The sequence below is a fragment of the Pleurodeles waltl genome, chromosome 10 (genome assembly GCF_031143425.1).
Source record: "Pleurodeles waltl isolate 20211129_DDA chromosome 10, aPleWal1.hap1.20221129, whole genome shotgun sequence".
Classification (NCBI taxonomy): domain Eukaryota; kingdom Metazoa; phylum Chordata; class Amphibia; order Caudata; family Salamandridae; genus Pleurodeles; species Pleurodeles waltl.
This window is the reverse complement of record NC_090449.1, coordinates 928,808,308-928,825,891: the sequence shown is the minus strand read 5'-3', so window position 1 is coordinate 928,825,891 and position 17,584 is coordinate 928,808,308. Positions and strand designations below refer to the sequence as shown.

Sequence of the window (17,584 nt, the reverse complement as noted above, 5' to 3'; positions counted from 1 at the left end):
TAGCATGACCTGGCTGATGTTTTGGAGCCCACTGCAGTCTTGAGCTGATACCATGTGTTGTGTAAGGTGGGCTGTGTAGTGCATGTGGAACGCTAGTGCTAGGGTATGGTGTAATTATAGGTGACATCGGAGAGGTCCCTAAGCAAGCATTGTGACAATCTCTGGGTAGATCCCATTTGACTCAGCAGTTCCTTGGCAATGAATAGATGCAGCAGCACCCATAATAAACAGAGGGTATACAAATGTGCAAAAATACATAACTTATTAAGCATTACAGGTCTTGGAATGAATTCAGGGAAGATGTCTGTAGTACTCTGCTAATTGGTTTTTTTTCAGTTTTGACAGTTGAAAAAAGTTTGGGGTGCAGTTCACAGTACTTGATCCTGTTGGACGCCAGACGTCAGACCGCAAGCAGCTTCAGGGACTGCTCCCTCAAAGCCTTTGGGTTCATGGCCTGGCAGTCGGAGCACAACTGGGTCGTGGTTGCGCTCCAAAAACCACAAGCACATCAGTTGCAGATCTATCACCAACATCCTGCAGTGACAGGAGTTGCAGGGCTTGAAGCCGGTCTTCTTGAACATCCTCGATGCACCAGAAAAATAAAAATAAAAAACTTTGCCAAAAAGTCGAAAATCCAGTCAAAAATCAACTGAGGGTAGCTTTTCTCTGTATCTGTGCATTGGCTGGAGCGGAAAGGAAAGAACTGACGTCAGTTCGCCAGGGTGGCGCTTATGTACGATCAGCGATGTCACATCATATACAGCCTCCTCCCTAATCTGAACTTCTATTTCGTATCGCACGAAGGAAACCTATCTGATGTCATTCAATTCAAAGTGAGTAGGTGTCATAACAATTTTTTAACCTTTTTAACTGTTCACGTAACTGAAGATCCCTCAACTGAAGAATCCTCACCATTCTGCCTCCCCCCCCGTTCTGTGAAGTCCTCCTATACCACCCAGCGCAGACGACAAGAAAGATGTAGGAAGCCAAAAGAACAAGAACCCTCAAAGCTGCTTTTAACAGCTGCAGGACTGAGGCTCAAAAATTGAGATCGTCGCCTGAATGTCTCTGACTCATCGCAATGGTGGAAGGGCCATCACTGCACCGTATCCAGCTCAGATCCAATGAAGGTAAGCCTCTATGGAGTTAGACGTGACTTTGGCTCTTTGAGTGTGAAACACAATGATAAGAGGAAGTGAGGAGGTTCACTGTCATCTGGATGTGGGCTATGATTGTTGTGAGCCTGGTTTCAACATCCAGCCATCAAGGTACAGGAAAAGAGATATCCCTGACCTCAGAAGAGGGCATCAACCACCACCATCACTTTCATGAACACCCAAGGAGCACTGGTACGGCTAAAGGGGAGCACGGCAAACTCAAAATGTTCCAGGGCCTACCTTGAACCGCAGGTAATGCCTGTGGGGCAGCTGGAGGGGTAAATAAAAATACGCTACCTGCAGGTACAAGGACACAATCCAGTCACTCTGGTCCAGGGCAGCGAGAATTTGGCCCAACTTGAGCATTTAAATGTGTTCTTCCACAGGAAAGCATTAGAGCATGAAGGTCTAAGATAGGCAAAGTCACCATATCTCTCTTGGTACAAGGAAATAGCGAAAGCAGCAACCCTCCTCTATTTCATAATTTGTAACTCTCCTGCTAGCTCCTTTGAAGAGTAAAACTCACACCTCCAGAAAGACACCAGGTAGTGCTTCTCTGGAGATTTGCTCTGATGCAGGAGGAAGATTTGGAACAGCAGAAATAAAGGGTAGGACATAACCATACTGAACGATATGAAGAACCCATCTGCTGGGAGAAAGTACTGCCTCCTCCCTCTCCCTAAACATCCTACTCTTGGAAGTAGGATGTTTAGTGAGGAAATCATACCCAAATTAATTTTCCACGACTTCCATGGATAGGGAGTGTAGGAGGGTTCAAAGCAATAGGAAAATTAATTTTCTCTTCAGCTTGCCTACCACTGAGATCTGTCACTGCAGTTTGGTTATTGGGATGATATACACAATTTCAAGCAACGGCCAAAGCCAAAACACCACAAACACACCAAGTGTGGACAGTGACCAACATCTGTTTTCTACAGTTGTGACATGGTTTGAACCCTGTAGTCACAGGAGTGGACATCGTTCAATACACATAAGATTTTCTTAATGAGGCGTTGTCGGAAGGCTGATGAAATTAGGAATGGAGTTCCTAATCTGCAACAGAAGGCATGTAAATAAAGTAACTGACAATGGTGTGCAGGGGTGGCAATTATAAGGAGCTCTACTCCGTCACTTCCGAGGTGGTATGGAGTCAACCAGAGTCGCTTAGGAGCGGTGCACAGGAGCATTGCTCAGAAAAGCTTTCCAGATCTCCTCTAGTACCTCTGGAGTACTCTAAGGTGAGGAATCTGCAGTTAGAAATATCCATCATGACAACCTTTTAAAGTAAGTACGCATTTGACAAATATGGGTAAAACCCAACTACCAAAACGATTTGCGCTATACAAGATAGATAGCTGCACTGGGTAGTGTAGTAGGAGGGGTGTAGCAGACACGCAGAAATCGAAGTCAATGGTTTACAGTGGAGATGAAAGCGATGCTGGGTTGAGGATTACAAGAGAGCCATGGCACTGGGAACAGCATGCTTGAAGAGGGATTAGGCTGGGAACGGGAACTCTTCCACGAAGGTCTGGAATCAGGTGGTTGCATTTTGAACTACCAAAAAATTATCACAACGTTTCTGCCACAGGGCAAAAAACACTGAGATTAATAAATTTTCCCAATCAAAAAGAAAGTTAAATTTAAGTTCAAATAGCTACAAGCAAAAGGCTTGAAAAACAGGTATTACAATGCCATTTAATCAGATAAACAGCAACACTTAAAAAAAATTGCACCCATAAGAGGCCTGGCAAATCAACTGTTTGTGCAACTATTTGTTCCTGTTTTCAATCACATAATGCAGATGACTTAAAAAGAGAAAAAAGATTAGTCCATTTGCTGCTGTATTGTGCATCCAAGCGGTATGCACTGTGGTGTTTAAGGCCTACAAATGTCCACATTAAGGCAAAAACGCCCTAGAAACAGATTCCCAGGGAGACATTTAGAGGTACTGGAAGTGTAATTGGTTCCTTAGTTGCTTTTACCGCTACAGTTTAGATAATGCAGAAAAAAATGTAGGCCACTGTCGAGGCCATGGAGGAAAACAGGAGGAAGCACCGCAGTACCATTACAACACAAACAAAAGATTGGTGTAAATTGTGCTGCTTTATGTGCAACGGCACTCGTCTCAAAGAGCCCACAACATCTAAATATAATACCAAAGTGAAGACAAATATGTTCGAGACAGATAGTGTTGTACAACTGCAAAAGCAGAGGCTGAATGTAAAGCAGACTTCAAGCTAGAAATCAATGTCTGTTCTTGATGGACAGCACTTTTTTTTTATGGATGTATTTCACTAGCACTTTTAAAGGCTTCCACTGAAGACATGTTTAAATAGCACGTAGCTGAACATCTGCATTTTGTGTTGCGCATTACCTTTTTTTTTTTGAGGGTCGAGCGTGCAAGCACTCTGGCTCCTGTTGTACTCTCTCTCTGGGTTTTTAACCACTCCTATGTCACACCCATCAGTTTGGTTGGTTTATGGGTTTGCCTTTTAAAATTTGCTTGATTTCATTAGTGAAAGACATGCATACGTTATGTCTTTTCCGATGTTTACTGGTGCTCTTGAGGAGGACTAAACTACTGAAAACATACGAGGCTCCGTGTTTTCCCCATGCCTTCTGGACTACTGTTTCTTTTAATTTCCTACGCAGCATGATCTCGCTGGGCAGTAGTCAATTGTTTTGCATGACATCAACCCTGTAAGACGGATAACTGCACCTTTGCCGGTTAGATGGATAATTGCACTTTTGCCAATAGGTTTGACTGCAAGCAAACTTCTGTTTCCTTTTGTGTGTCTCCTTCACGCTCATGGTGGCCGTTGGGTTATATGAAACTGTTTTACTTTAAATTTTCAGTTTATGTGGCAAGAAAAGTCCGGTTAGGAGTTTACAACGCTAATAGCTCGAACTCAAGCAAATACAAGGCCCATTGCATTGCAAATGCTTGTTTAACATACAATGGTTTGAATATTGACCAATATTCTCTTGTGTAAGGATTCTCAGGGACAAACCATAAATCTGTGGTGCTGCAATATGGTCTTTAAGACAAGCTGGGAGGAGAAGCACATAACCGGCTAGGAGCGCGCACAACAAGGGTAGAGCACCAAGCTTGAGGTACAGGAGATAAGCAAAAGAGAAGGTGGAGACCACCTTCCGTTCCTCTCTTTCAAAATGCAGTCTCAGGGTGAAGGAAACCCACTTCTTAAAAGGCAACTGACACTGTTATACAAGTGGCTTCCTAAAAACCCCAGGAGTCCAGATCATGTATGTTTTGGGAACATTCTGAAAAATGTTAAGTGGTTGAGAACATTACATATGTAACGCCAGTCTAGAACTTTCCCACATAACCTCTGTCATACCAACACCAGTACTAGAGTATAAATGTATACAAACACACTTTTCTCTTAAATAATTTGACTGTTAATGTTTCTTTGTTATTTTTATTGGCATTTTAAAAGTTGTTGTGAGTGCTGTAATATCTGGGGTATTGCAGCAGTGCATGCAAGGGCGCGAGTTATAGTCACCTTAGGGGGAGAGTTATAGTTACTTGAAATAACTAACTAGAACTGCTGAATTTGTAAGGTTTTGGGTGAGTAAATTCTGAACCTAACTATAACGTCCCTGTAATCTTTGCTTTTAAGTGAATTTATATGGTTGTTTTAATTCTATTAACTAACTAGAACGTCCCTGTAACATTTGTTTTTTTTCCCTGAATTTCTATTGTTTTGATTTTTTTAACATAAGGTAATTTTAATTACTATATATTAATCCAACCACCACCGTAGAACGTGGTTCGGCCAACTCCTTATAATCCCCCCCAACCCCGCAACACGCACGGCATGCGCGGCATGGGTTGGTCACAGGGTTCGTCTCAATGGGTATGAGAATCCATGTGAGAATCGGTGTGAGTGTGTGCCTCTGGTTGTGAGTGGGTATGACAGTGTCTCTGTCAGGTTGCGAGTGGGTCTATGTGGGTATGAGAGTATCTCTGTGAGTAGGTCTGTGAGTGTGGGTCTGTGAGTGGGTGCATGTATGTCTCAGTGGGTTGGTGAGTGAGTGTGTGTCTCTGAGTGAAACTGTGAGTGGGTGTGTGAGTGTCTGTGTGGGTGTGCCAGTAGCTGTGTGAGTGACTTGGCACCAAAGGAACCTCACCTGCCCTTTTATCCAACAAGAGTCCACACTTGGCACATAGTATACCCCCAAGTGAAGTTCTTTCTGCCTCTATGGGTAAATGGCCAGTATGTATTCTAGCTGTTGTGTAACGTAGCACAATGAAATGTCACCAGTGGCATTGTGTGTGTTTTGAAAAATTGATTTTTCCTGTTGTGTCTTTCTCTAGAAATCTGTGATAACATGACTCCTCCTATAGAGAGCTCAAGAAGACTACAAAGGCGTAGATCTCCACCAAACAATAGTCTATCCTCTTAGCTACATGACGTAAGTGCCTCCTTTTTTGTGGAGAAGTCCTCATATTCCTCGGCATCAAGAATGCGCCACCAAATCGGCAGGAAATGCTCTGGAGGGGCCTCTTGGTAAGCTGTACAACATCCTGGCAAAGGGCGGGAAGACCTCTGCATACTACTAACGGTGTACAGTGCAGGGTCAAGTGGGTGCAGCTTCCAGGTGAACCACAAATTTGCATACTCAACAGGCCGATTTTGGCCCCGGGGACCCCATTGTCTGGGCCCAGCCATAAAGAAATGGAGGAGGGAGTCGCACTGCCCCCTATCTGGGCCAATTTGAGGCCCCGGGGCCTAAACATGCAGCTCCCTGTATGCAAGAGAAATAGTTTCATCTCTTTCCCTGCCCCTATCTTTGCAGGCAGGGAAAGATGAAACTCTGCTTCCAGCGGGTGACAGCACTTTGACAGCTCTCACCATCTGGAAGCAGAGTGCTATCAAAGCTCCTGCCAAGTCAGAGCAAACAGCTATGTCCTGAAAGTGGGCACCCCAGGACATAGGAGCCAGCCCTGTGGGGTGGTGGTCCCCAGGGCCATGTATGGCGGTCTCCCTACTTTAGCCCCAGGGAGATGGTGGTCCCAGGGGGTCTGCGAAGGACCCACTTCATTATTTTATTTCAGCCCCGGGGAGGTGGCAATCCCCGGGGCTGCTAGGAAGGGGGAGGGCACGAGCCCCCGTCCCACCCTTAATTGGAATAAATTGCCCCAGGGAGTTGGGTATGCGGGAGAGGCACGCAGGCCTCCCCTTTAATTTCATATTTAGCCCCGAAGAGGTGGCAGTCCCCAGGGCTGTAGGGGAGGCCGCACGTGCCTCCCCCATTACAATTTAGTGTTTTGTTCCGGGAGGTGGTGGTCCGCAGGGCTGTGGAGGAGGCCGTACAGGCCTCTCCCATTACAAGTTAGTGTTTTACCATGGAGAGGAGGTGGTCCCCGGGGCTAATACAAGCTCTAGGAGGGAGACCCCGTGCGCCCCCCTTCGTTTTTAAGCCCCAGTGGCCCCGGGACCTGGTACATCCAAGGGCAAAATAAAATAAAAGGGCTGGATAACACTTTTTTTTGTTTTTCTCTGAAAAATCTGCGGATCTATCTATCTCGGCCCCCTCTTGACACATCACCCCCTAACTTCCAAGACAGCAGCTGAACTGATTGCTATATTAGTTTTGAAAACATTGTAAAGCAGCGCCAAAGTTATGAGGAAAACAAAAAACCCACTTCCTATGAAAACTAGGTCCTAACTATAACTACCTAGCTACACCATGCTACTCTGCCCCCTATGTCTTTCCTTGCGCTTTTTAAAATTGAATTTGTATTTTTTTTTAAAGGACTCGAGACTGAGGCCGCCCGCCAAACTTGTTGTGTCGGAAAACCGCCAGTTTGGTTTTACACCTGCTGGCCCCGTTAGGAGTTTCCTGCTGGGCCAGCAGGCAGAAACAGCAATTCTGCCCGGCTCAGCGGGAAACTTCCCACAACATTGACGTTACGTCGGATGGGACAGTACCCGTTGCGCTTTTTTTTGTAATTCAGGCAGTAAAATATGACGGGGCTGCCCATGGGGGTCCCATCTCTGCCAGCCTTTGTATGGCAATGGAATTGTCATGCAAAATCTGGCGGACACGTGAGTCGTAATACCCAGGGCAGCGCTGCCATGGCAGATTAAGATCACCGGCACTGCCAAGTCATCAGCCGGCAAAAAAGTGGCAGTGCCGGCAGTCGGACAGTAGCGCTTTAACCATGGTCAGAATGTGGCTGTCCTAGGACCCCCACACTCGTAATGAAGGCCCGAGTGTTAATTCCTAAAATGACTGCCACAACTGGTTGATTTGGTGACAGCCAATCAGATATCAGGATAAGATCTGTCGGCTTTGCAGATCCTCTACAGTGCAATATATTAAAGAAAAAGAAAAAAAAAAAACCTTAATTTTGTCCAAAACTACTGAACAGATTTACAGCAAACACAAAAGGCACTCTTTCTGGACCAAGATCTTGCTTTCTCACATATTTGGTTTATACCCAGTCAGGGGTTTGGGCTGCAGCTGTGTCTAAATTTCCTATGGAAAAAAAAAATCAGTGGGTAAAACGTGTTTTGGGACATCCCCTCTTTTGTTCCAGCTCCCGTTTGACATATCATCCTGAAACCTCCCATGCACAAACCGGTCAAAAAGTAGCAACTTTCTGAAATGTTTCGTGGAGATTCATCGAACAGCATCAAACTTTAAAAAAGGCATTTCCTATGGAAACAACAATCCTAACTATAATACTAAGTGGCGACCATTAATCCATCACTTTAATCTTTGTTTTTACAGCGAATTCCTGGGGCTTTTTAATACAATGTAATATGTTATTAACAATACCACCACCCGCCCACAATAGTGGACGACCCCTCTATTCTTCCCTCCTCCACCACCACCACCACCACCATGCATTTCTTTTCTCAGTGCGTGGAGAGGGGCTTGCTGCATCAGCTGGCCTGTGGGACAGCCCTGTGTCCAACATCTTATGGACACTGAACCCTCCACTGTGCCAGGCCTATCCCAAGAGGCACACAACCTACTTGTATTTTTTTTAACTGTTTTTCAATGCAGCTGGACTTACCCAGGAGTAGAGAGGTGTCGCACTGGCTCCAGCAAGAGTCAAACGGGATCGCAGCAAGCTATGTAGCCTTTTCATAATGCAATGTGAAAATGGACATCCTGTAGGCTACCAGCACAAAGCTATTGTTGCCGCCTGAATTAATAACAGGGTCTGGGCTTGGGTGGCTATCCTACACTTTTGAATGGTAATAATCCGATTTCCCAGGCCAAGAAGAAAGGGCCTCATGGACAATGCATTTAATGGTAGCAAACTCTCAGATTCTCTAAATCTGATGATCTGAGACACCTAAAACACATATTGACAAGTACTAAACCCAATTAACGATTCAGAAATATTTTTTCAAATTGCTAAATGGGTTTAGGGAACAATAAGGAATTTTGAAGGAAGATAAGCATAGATCGTGCATTTAATCCTTTGTGAAGAACTATTAAAAATGGGTGTTGAATTATTTTTCTAACTGGACCCTTTCCTGAGTTAGCAGCATTAGTATTTTAATCTGCACTTTTGTGTTCTATATAGTTAGGCCTGCCACAGTGATTTTTGGGCATTGTCACTATAGGGACATTGTAATATTACTTTTCTACATCACCCACTTTTACATACCATGTACCATAGCTTGAAGGCTACAAGCAAGGTTTACGTAGAGGTGACCTAATAAAATTAAAAATGGAGGTTTTTACCTGTCAAAAGGGTTCTTTTTACAGGTTGCCCTGCAGTCTTTACGGTGCAGCAGTCAGGCTACACAGGGTAAGCTTGAAGCCATGTTTGTACTGCCACTATATTGGTTGGGACAGTAGATGCTGCAGTCCACAAATGGCATTTGACTTCCAGGCACTGGGTTCACTTTCCACATCTTATACTAGGGACTTAAAGGCAAGTTAAAAGCACCAATTGGGAATAAGCCAGTTCAACCAATTTTAAAGGGGGGGGGGGCTATTTGGAAAAGGTGTGTTTAGGGTGTCTCTTCAAAATACAAATTCCCTATGGTATGCATAAATGTTTTGTAACTGAAATCTGGTTGCAAAACACAAATATTTCACCACAAAGTCAAAGGAGGTGGTAACCCATTCGCAAATGGGAAGGGATCCCTAATGGACTCCTTCCCCTTTGTAAATGTGGACAAAACATTTTTTTAGGTTTACCATGGTCTACTCCTAAAAAAGGTTCGTATAACTTTTCTTTTTATTTTCAACATCCAGTTTTAATTTTTTTTAAACGGGCTTTGTTATATAAAAAAAGAAGATTGTTTTATATAAAAGCAATCACAGACATTGTTGTCTAAAAACCCCAATAGGTCACCATCCTTGTGATTGTGACCCATTTAGGGGGTTGCAATTTGCGACTTACCTCACGAATATTGATGAGGTAGGTTGAATACCATTCTGTATTTTGTGAACTAACCTTCAGTACATAGTTCAGTTTGCAAAATCAAAAATGATTGGTTAGAACTCAGTGCACAATTTGCAACCACTTTTAACAAACAAATTCTTAGTAAATGCAGCACATAGTGTGTATTTCTAGTCTACTTTCCCATGCAAAATTAGAAAAGTAAAATTGACAACTCAGGAATGAATACATGGCAATCAGAATTGGATCTTTTTAAAAACACTTTTCAGAAGCACAAGAAATGCCGTAGTTAAGTCAGGAATGAGGATAGCAAGACTGCACTGATGAAGAATTGAATAGTTCAAAGGTCGCTTGTTAACAAAACTCAATTTTTGGGGGTTCAAAGACTGGTTTCAGCTCAACATGAATTGCAGTACAACAAAGAAACTGGTGGTACCGCCTAGCTTCAGATATGAGAGGAAATTTGCCTTTTCTACCTGGTCATCCTGGATTTTTCACCTTTTGCTGGACCCTATACTTTTGCTGCTTTTAGAACTCTGTGCACTTTACCGCTGTTAAGCGGGAGTGGAGTGCCTCTACTCCCCCCTTTAAAATTGGTTGAACTGGCTTATTCCCAATTGGTGCATTTAACTTGCCTTTAAGTACCGAGTACAAGATGTGGAAAGTGAACCCAGTGCCTGGAAGTCAAATGCCATTTGTGGACTGCAGCATCTACTGTCCCAACCAATATAGTGGCAGTACAAACATGGCTTCAAGCTTACCCTGTGTAGCCTGACTGCTGCACCGTAAAGACTGCAGGGCAACCTGTAAAAAGAACCCTTTTGACAGGTAAAAACCTCCATTTTTAATTTTATTAGGTCACCTCTACGTAAACCTTGCTTGTAGCCTTCAAGCTATGGTACATGGTATGTAAAAGTGGGTGATGCAGAAAAGTAATATTACAATGTCCCTATAGTGACAATGCCCAAAAATCACTGTGGCAGGCCTAACTATATAGAACACAAAAGTGCAGATTAAAATACTAATACTAATGCTGCTAACTCAGGAAAGGGTCCAGTTAGAAAAATAATTCAACACCCATTTTTAATAGTTCTTCACAAAGGATTAAATGCACGATCTATGCTTATCTCCCTTCAAATTAACCACAAGTGTGAGAAAACTTTCAAGCACGGGACATAAAGCATAGCCATTTCCACATGCTACAAACGGAGCATGATGACATAAAAATTACAACAACAAAAAAAAAAAAATACTTTGCTACCATTCGGTGAATGCTTATTATTTGGAACAGACAGACAATGATCGACAAAAATGCTGAAATTTGGATACGGAAGTGGGGTCTAGCATTTCAGGTACAAAGTGTATTGTTAAAGACTAATTCACAGATCAAGAAATGTGACACAGACTCTAAAAGGTTAAAAACACACAAGGAAGGATATTTCACTGCCATTCATGTTCCACATGAAATGTACTAGAATGACCCTTGAGGCTACTTTCTAGATGATAGGTTGATTAGAGATATGCTGAGAAATTGTGGTACCCATAACGGAGTACAGTTATAAAAACACATGACAACTCACCAACGTATTAATGACTATTTTACCGGAGCACCTAGAGAAGAACTTCCAACAGTAGTAAACTGGGAGACTTTTACATCTTAGCATTTCAACAAACATACAGGTATGGAACTTTTGGTCCACTTTATATCAAAGTCAGGAGAAACAATGCAAGAATAATACAGTAGGACATGTAAACCTTTAAGTGAAGTTAGAGACACATTTTGATGTATTCCAAGAATATCGGTATAAATATTGGTTGGACAAGAGCTTCCAATCAAGTGTACTCTAACACTAGAAATGTGCAAAAAGAAATGTTTTCGATGACAGCAAGTACTTACAGGCAGAGAGAACACTTTCTTGAGAACAGGATTCAGGTCCCATTATTAATATGGTTGATGGAAATAGGAGGTTATCCAGGGGTTAAGAAAATTGCTAGTAGGCCTCCCTGCAATGGAAAGAGACTGGGGGTCATCACAATGTACAGAAGCCTTAGTTGTGGAAAACACGTTTTATGTCTTCGAATAAGCCAAGACAATAATACTTCAATCTACTTTGCAAATTTCCTCACACAGTTGAACTGTCAAGTAGGGGTTGGGTTCAAACTCTCGAAACCTGTTCCACCACTCAAATGCATTAAACAAGGGTGTGTCATTGCAGTCTGCCTTATACAGATTTCAAAGAACCGAGCATTCTGCAATGTAGAACAAATTATTGCAACTTTAGCACTTCTAATTAGGGCAGGGCAGTTAGCAATAAAGGCAACAAGTGAATATATATGGACCGGTGCTAAGAAAACCAGAAAAGTGATAATTCATATAAAAGAAGGAATGTATCCCAGTATCACCACACCCTGGGTGGTGTTTGCTCTTACTTTGGAATCATACCAGCGAACCAGAGGTGCTTTCATCACACCAACTTGCAACAGAGAGTTTTGTTGTACACAGATGAATTGAATATGGTTTCAACGATAGATCCCTTTAAGAAAATACCCATATTTGCACAGAAAAGCAATAAAAACTTAAAGGGCATACTGGTTCATTCCAACACGGAAAGACAAACCCCAGAGCAACATCAGAAGGCTTTTGGGATTGCCACCGGAACGCGGTCACCATAACTGTGGAACTGTATTGCGTGTGTGACCTTACTATTGAAGGAACCGATTTCGTGTAAATAACAACTCTCTACTTAAACATAATGAATTAACCAACTGAAGATCAAAAAATGTGATTTATTGCACGCTGTTTTTGTCAAAAAGCATACATTGGAAAAATCCTCTCAGGAAGTGGGACATGTATCAGACAGCATAAATTCAGGATTAGGTGTCCTATGATGTCAGCCCTTCTGGTGCAACATTATGTACAATAAGAGCATGCAATAACTAAATTCAGATGGACTGTGCTATGACAAAGTCAAATGAGACCAGGTGGTGATCTACCATTACCTCGCCAGGAGGCCTTCTTGATAAACTGTGGACAGTTGAAACTGGATTGAATGAAACGTCTGATATTGGCTATGTCTTCTAAAAGAATGATGTACCCAGTTTTTCTTTAAAGGCTATAAGTTTTGCATTGCTTTATCCGAATAGAGGACTTTTGAGCCTTTTACAACTTTGGCAGTATACATTTATTTAGTTAATGGATGTGCTGTTTTCCAAGCTTTTGCTTCTGTTTGTGAATAATAAGAGCATCACAGAAGGGGAGTTTAATATGACAACATTTTTTTATTTTTATTTTTTAATATTTTTATTGGTTTTATGTTTCAAGTATGCAATACAAACTATGATTATCAATAGCAGGATCACTTAAAGCATTATACAGTGTTTAACCGTTTAACAACAACCACAACCCACCACCCCCCCCCATTAAATACATCTCGGAATCCTACCAATCCTACAGTATCATTTCTTGCTGCAATTGCCTGATGCTTGACGTGTGTGGACTATCTTTGGGGGTGTTCGCGAGTGCCCAGTGTGGACCAAGTGCTGCCGGGCCTATGTATTTTGCCTTCTGCCAGGGGCCCAGTTTAGGCTAGTGGGCGTGGGAGGCCCCAAGAGTGATACCACGCCCTGTGCATTGTTGGTGATCCTACATTAGAGAGCTGATGGGGCATGAATACAGGGGGAAGGGGGGGAGGGAGATATTGGAGCCGTTGTGGCCGACTACCCTGCGGGCTCCGCCTCTATTATGGGAGACGTGGGGAGATTTCTATTGTGTGTGTAGCAGGTGTGTATTCACTGATTCATGGGGGCATATCGTCGTTTTTGGCTTCAAGTTTAGATACCAGGGCGTCCCAGGTGGAACAACCTGTGTGATACCGCCCCTTGCGCGTCAGTTTCTTTAGTACCTGGTATTCGGTGCGGGCCCACCGCAGTATTAGGATATACCAAGATTTACGATCAGGAGCACTGGAGGCTTTCCAATGCATCGCTATCAATCTCTTATACATTAAACAGGCAAGGTCAACGAATTTGTGCAAGTGTTTTTGTTTTTTAGGTCTCTCCCTTAATCCCAGTAAACAAGACCCTGGGTCTGCTATCAGCACAAGCCCCGTTAACTCGGAGATCTCCCGTACCACCTCCAACCAGGCTGTTTGTATGTTGGGGCAGTCCCATACCATGTGGTAGAAGGATGCTGACGCTGCTTTGCATCTGGGGCATACTGGCTCAGAGCCAGGGAATATTCGCTTTAACCTGGCTGGGGATAAGTATGTTTGGTGCATGTAATTAAATTGAGTGTAACTGAATCTTGGATTTCTTGAGACGCCCCGGGCGTGATACAAGGCTTTTGGCCAGTCCGCCTGTAGGATTGGGGCGGGAAGTACAGCGTTCCATCTCTCCCGGGCTTTCTCCGCTTGTGGCTCAGGAGATTTGTTTAGGATTTTGTACAGATTGGATACTATTTTTACTTGGTCATTATATTGTAAAAGATGGTGTATCACGGGGGAGACCGCTGGTTCCGAGGTGCCTGCCCCCCACATCTTTTTTATTGCGTGGCATATGGCGTGGTATGTCAGGAACTGGCCGGGGCCTATCTCCGTGAGGGCCTGAAGAGCCTCAAACGACATAAGCTTGCCATCCTCAAAGCAGTCGCCCACGGTCTGTATTCCCACCTCCATCCATGCCCGCGGCGCCCACATTGCAGCTGTAATCCCCCCCATTAGGTAGTCCAATGGTATGTGTGGGGAATAGGGGAGCGTGTCCGCTCCACTTTGCACGTATTTAGCCCAGCACGTGTGTGCCACCGCGAGCAGTGGGCTGACGTGTTCCGACTTAGGGTGTTTAGATGTCAGCCATCCTATCAAGGGGGTCCCCTTCAGCCAGGACTCCAAGCCCGTAGATTCTGCCTGCGCTGGCCTGTGGATCCAGTTTTGGACCCATTGCAGCTGTGCAGCTGCATAATAACGTTCGAAGTTGGGGGCTCCCAGCCCGCCCGCGTCTACCGGCCGTTGTAGCGTGGCTAGGGCCACACGTGCTCTGCCTCCTCCCCAAATGAGCTGCAACAGCGCTGTGTTTAAGTTTCGGAAAAAGCTTTTGGGAACGGTTATCGGTAGGGCCGCAAAATAGTATAGGAGTCTGGGTAGGATCAACATGTTTGCGATCGCCACCTTGCCAGGCGGCGAGAGCGGGAGTTTGTTCCAGAACTGCAGTGAGCCTTTTATGGAGGTCAGCGCCCTCCCCAGGTTTCCATCTCTCAGGTCTTCTGTGTTGTGGTATATGTTTATCCCGAGGTATTTGAACGTTTCCGGGCACCACTTTAGACACCCTATCTGAGGAGCATCCTGATTCGTGGGTAACCGCCCTGCCAGAGGAAACGCGCACGACTTTTCCCAATTTACCACTAGGCCTGACAGGTCTCCAAACTCAGCCAGTAAGGATATCACAGAGGGAACGAGCGCACGGCCATTTCGAATATATATTAAGGCATCGTCTGCGTATAGCGAGATCGTGTGATAGAGCCCGTTCCTGGTTATTCCCCATTCGTGTTCCATAAGGCGTACTCTTGCCGCTAGAGGTTCCATTGCCATAGCAAACAGTAGCGGGGATAAGGGGCAGCCCTGCCTCGTACCCCGGAAAATCTAAAAGCTGTCGGAAATCACCCCACCCGTCTTCACCCTTGCGCTTGGGCTGGAGTACAATGTACGGACCCAGCGGATATAGTTGGGACCAAATCCCATGCGGGCCATTGTAGCCAAGAGGTAATCCCACTCGAGCGTATCGAAGGCTTTTTCGATATCTAATGAAAGCACTATTTCCTCTTGTGTGTCACAGGGAGTATCCCCCATTATGCCCAGTGGTCTGCGAATATTTAGAAAGGTGTTGCGCCTCGGAATGAAGCCATTTTGGTCTGTATGTATCAGTGAGTGCATGAGGGGGGCTAATCTGTTGGCTAGTATTTTGCCTAGTATTTTACAGTCTACGTTTAGAAGTGATAGTGGTCTATAGGATTTGACATCAGTGGGATCACGGTCTTTTTTAGGGAGTACCACTATCATAGCTTCTCTTTGGGATGCGGGCAGGCATTCATTAGTCCACGCCTCTGCAAACACCCTTAAAAGATGAGGTTTCAGGCAAGCTAGATGGGCTTTGTAATATTCTGACGGGAGGCCATCTGCGCCAGGCGCTTTATTTCTAGGCAGCTGTGCAAGGGCTAATTCTATTTCATCCATTGTCGTGGGGGCTTCTATTTTTTCTCTGTCTATTTGTGATAATTGCGGCATTAGGGAGTCAACGAGAAAGGCCTCAAGTTGTGAAGTAGTGCATGAGGTGCGTTTGGTGTATAAGTTTGAATAGTATTTCCTAAATGCCTCGTTTATCTCTGCCTGCGTAGTGGCCATAGCTTGAGCCCCCACACGTATGGCCCCTATTGGAGATTGTTAGCTTGGCTGCTCCGCGAGGACAGACAGCAATCAGCTTGATCTGTCCCCTTCTGTTTGCAGCCTCATTAAGTGATAGTTATAGTCATGGCAACGGAGTTTGCTATCGGCGTCTTTATATTTTGAGCGCCTCTCTTTTAGGACAGCATGAGGGATTTCTCCTAGTGCTACCGCTATTTCTGCTGCTCTGAGTTCCTTCTCTAGTTTGTCGATCTCCGCCTGCAAGGAGTGTCTCACTCCCCACGTGGAGGATATGCATACTCCGCATACTACCACTTTATGGGCGTCCCACTCTGTTGCACGCGTTGTTGCAGACATGGCTTTAATATCCCAATATTGGCTTATAGATTCTTTCAATGTTTCGGCGAATGCCTGGTCCTGAAGTGCTTCCGCTTGGAACCGCCAGGTGGGAATCGCCTGACGTGATCTACCCCAGTTCAGTGTTATTCTCAGTGGTGCGTGATCTGACAGAGTTTTTGCTAAATATTCCGACTCGCTGACCAGTGTCCCTATATCTCGGGTGCCCCATATTATATCTAGTCTAGTGTGGGTGTTGTGTGGTGCTGAGTAGAATGAGTATTCCCTTTGCTTTGGGTGACCTAGTCGCCATATGTCGTGTAGACTCATTACGCTTGCCCAGTCTTGTAGGGGGCCTGTGGGTTTCCTATTTACTGGTGAGCTCGCTTGGGTACGGGATCTATCCAATATTGCAGATGGTGTGCTGTTGAAGTCACCGCCCCAGAGGGCCAGGGCCATGGGGTGAGACAATGTTGGAGTGAGGGTGCTGAGAAATCCCGTAGTACCACTGTTTGGAGCGTATATGCCAACCACTGCTATTTGCCTGCCATCTAGTCTGCCCTCCACTACTACGTACCTTCCGCCTTGGTCTATTTTATGTGCTGTTAATAAGAATGGGATTCCCGCCGCTATCCAGACCAGCACCCCTCTGGCATAGGCAGAGTACGTTGTGCCTATCAGTAGGCCTCCCCATTTTGTGCGCAAGTCGCGTAAGTCCCCTTCTAGCATATGTGTCTCTTGTAATATGGCAATGTGCACTCCTAGTCGCTTTAGCCGTGCATATACTCTGGTCCGCTTGCTCAGTGCCCCCAGTCCCCTAACATTCCATGTCACTATGATATACTGGTTTTTATTGTTAATCCCGGGAGGCATCCTACGTAGTCTAGGGGACAAGTCTCTGCGCTTAAGATCTGGACTTTGGTGTTGGCCCACCTGGCCACTACCCTTCTACAGCTGCTATTTATTAGATATAGCAAGTGCAGCTGTTTATTTTGTGTTTTGAGTGATTCCGATACATGCATTACTGCTAAACTACAATCCCCAACTCCCCACGCTAGAACCCCATTGCTACCTACAACTAGCGTAACACTACTAAACCTAAACACACATAAACTGACCCATATCCGGTTGGATTTGCATATTGGGATTCTCATAACTTCCAGATGTGGCTCTTACAAGGGGCACACATCTTTCTGCAGACTTAGTCTGCTTATAACATTAGGCGCCCCCCGGGACGTAAGACCGCTCTCCCCAACGCCGCCCGCCGCCCGCAGTCTATCCCCCACGCAACCCCTATAAAA

At 44.7% G+C, this 17,584-nt stretch overlaps 1 protein-coding gene across 6 annotated transcripts in view; it reads right to left on the bottom strand.

Moving 5' to 3' along the window:
- SNX13 (sorting nexin 13) overlaps positions 1-17,584 on the bottom strand; it is a 587,891-nt gene that overhangs the window by 515,956 nt on the left and 54,351 nt on the right. For all 6 annotated transcript variants that reach the window (XM_069211703.1, XM_069211707.1, XM_069211702.1 and 3 more), the window contains exon 2: positions 11,453-11,559. The gene's annotated coding sequence lies outside the window, so the exon portion shown is untranslated. The remainder of the gene's footprint in view (positions 1-11,452; positions 11,560-17,584) is intronic.